At 57.6% G+C, this 2,500-nt stretch overlaps 3 non-coding genes across 3 annotated transcripts in view; all 3 read left to right on the forward strand.

Annotated features, from left to right (window-relative positions):
* Window positions 1-1,583, forward strand: part of LOC145207575 (small subunit ribosomal RNA) — a 1,824-nt gene extending 241 nt beyond the window's left edge. The window contains exon 1 of the ribosomal RNA XR_013854067.1: window positions 1-1,583. This exon is cut by the window's left edge and continues 241 nt beyond it. This is a non-coding gene — a ribosomal RNA (small subunit ribosomal RNA).
* Window positions 1,584-1,884: 301 nt separating this feature from the next.
* On the forward strand, window positions 1,885-2,038 carry LOC145207584 (5.8S ribosomal RNA). The gene has a single exon (XR_013854075.1). It is a non-coding gene; the product is annotated as a 5.8S ribosomal RNA (ribosomal RNA).
* A 319-nt stretch (window positions 2,039-2,357) lies between these two features.
* LOC145207580 (large subunit ribosomal RNA) overlaps window positions 2,358-2,500 on the forward strand; it is a 3,686-nt gene continuing 3,543 nt past the window's right edge. The window contains exon 1 of the ribosomal RNA XR_013854071.1: window positions 2,358-2,500. This exon is cut by the window's right edge and continues 3,543 nt beyond it. This is a non-coding gene — a ribosomal RNA (large subunit ribosomal RNA).

Genomic DNA, 2,500 nt, shown 5'->3' on the forward strand with positions numbered 1-2,500 from the left:
CGCCCGACACGTCTTGGCGACTCTGGGTAACTCAGCGGATCGCACGGTCTCGCACCGGCGACGGATCATTCAAGTGTCTGCCCTATCAACTTTCGTCGGTAGGGTATCGGCCTACCGAGGTTCTTACGGGTGACGGGGAATCAGGGTTCGATTCCGGAGAGGGAGCCTGAGAAACGGCTACCACATCCAAGGAAGGCAGCAGGCGCGCAAATTACCCATTCCCGACGCGGGGAGGTAGTGACGAAAAATAACAATACAGGACTCTAAACGAGGCCCTGTAATTGGAATGAGCACACTTTAAAACCTTTAACGAGTATCCATTGGAGGGCAAGTCTGGTGCCAGCAGCCGCGGTAATTCCAGCTCCAAAAGTGTATATTTAAGTTGTTGCGGTTAAAAAGCTCGTAGTTGGATCTTGGGCGCAGGCGGCCGGTCCGTCGCAAGGCGTGCACTGGCCGCACCTGGCCCTCACCCCCGGCGCTCCGCCGGTGCCCTTGACTGAGTGTCGGCGGCGGCCGGGACGTTTACTTTGAAAAAATTAGAGTGTTCAAAGCAGGCGGCTCGCCTGAATAATGGTGCATGGAATAATGGAATAGGACCTCGGTTCTATTTTGTTGGTTTTCGGAGCGCGAGGTAATGATTAAGAGGGACGGACGGGGGCATTCGTACTGTGCCGCTAGAGGTGAAATTCTTGGATCGGCGCAAGACGAGCGACTGCGAAAGCATTTGCCAAGAATGTTTTCTTTAATCAAGAGCGAAAGTCAGAGGTTCGAAGACGATCAGATACCGTCCTAGTTCTGACTATAAACGATGCCAACCAGCGATCGGGGGGCGTTAGTTTGACGACCTCCCCGGCAGCTTGCGGGAAACCAAAGTCTTTGGGTTCCGGGGGAAGTATGGTTGCAAAGCTGAAACTTAAAGGAATTGACGGAAGGGCACCACCAGGCGTGGAGCCTGCGGCTTAATTTGACTCAACACGGGGAATCTCACCCGGCCCGGACACAGTGAGGATTGACAGATTGAGAGCTCTTTCTTGATTCTGTGGGTGGTGGTGCATGGCCGTTCTTAGTTGGTGGAGCGATTTGTCTGGTTAATTCCGATAACGAACGAGACTCTGGCTTGCTAACTAGTTACGCGACCCGATCGGTCGGCGTTTAACTTCTTAGAGGGACTAGTGGCGTTTAGCCACACGAGATTGAGCAATAACAGGTCTGTGATGCCCTTAGATGTTCGGGGCCGCACGCGCGCTACACTGACCGGATCAGCGTGTGCTCGCCTTGGCCGAAAGGTCCGGGTAACCCGCTGAACCCCGGTCGTGCTAGGGATAGGGAATTGCAATTGTTTCCCTTGAACGAGGAATGCCCAGTAAGCGCGAGTCATCAGCTCGCGTTGATTACGTCCCTGCCCTTTGTACACACCGCCCGTCGCTACTACCGATTGAATGGTTTAGTGAGGTCCTCCGATTGGACCTGGCGCGGTCGGCAACGGCCGGGCCGGTGTCCGAGAAGACGATCTAACTTGATCATTTAGAGGAAGTAAAAGTCGTAACAAGGTTTCCGTAGGTGAACCTGCGGAAGGATCATTAACGGTCGACGTTGGGCGTCAGCGCACAACGGTCGAGGCGAGGCTCGAGAAACGGCTGCGACCGCACGTGCGTCACTCCAATGTGCGCGCGTGCGCGACCGCCCGAACGGCGAAGGTACCCCGGCCGCTGCCGGGATCCCAACGCCACCGGTCACCTGGTAAATTGCGCGCCGAGTGCCAGCTCCGCGAAGCCGGCTTCATGCGTCGGCGAACCGACTAGGTCGGGTCGACCGCTCGGCGCCAGTAATTTTCGAATGCTACCACATTGTGCGCGGCGCAGTGCAGAACAAATGTCAATCGAGGGCTCTTGGCGGTGGATCACTCGGCTCGCGAGTCGATGAAGGACGCAGCTAGCTGCGTGAATTAATGTGAATTGCAGGACACATTGAGCATCGACGTTCTGAACGCAAATTGCGGCGTCGGGTCAATCCCGGAGCCGCGCCCGCCTCAGGGTCGCGTTTCAAACGCTCCCGCGCGGTTTGTCTCCCCTAAAAAGGAGAAGCCGCGTCGGGCTGGTGCGGTGTCGGCTGGCGGTCCGTACGGGCGCGCTGGTCGTCCCGCTTATGACAGCACGAACTGCCTACTGCGTGCAATTTGGGTTGCGACGCGGCACGGCGACGCAGGCGAGCGAGTCTCGCGAGTCGGCCTCGAAGAGGACTGCGGCTCGCGAGCTCGCCCTGCCAGTCAAGCGCCCGCCGTCTAATGCCCGTCGCAGAACGCCCGCCGCCGCGGTAGGCTGCTCGTCGACGAACGCCTGGAGCTGGGCTCCAATTTTCGGCCTGAGGTCGGACGAGGTTACCCGCTGAATTTAAGCATATTACTAAGCGGAGGAAAAGAAACTAACGAGGATTCCCTCAGTAACGGCGAGTGAAGCGGGATGTGCCCATCGCCGAATCCGCGTGCTCTCGAGGCGCTCGG

Source organism: Phallusia mammillata, unplaced genomic scaffold, assembly GCF_965637545.1.
Source record: "Phallusia mammillata unplaced genomic scaffold, kaPhaMamm4.hap1.1 HAP1_SCAFFOLD_119, whole genome shotgun sequence".
Lineage (NCBI taxonomy): Eukaryota > Metazoa > Chordata > Ascidiacea > Phlebobranchia > Ascidiidae > Phallusia > Phallusia mammillata.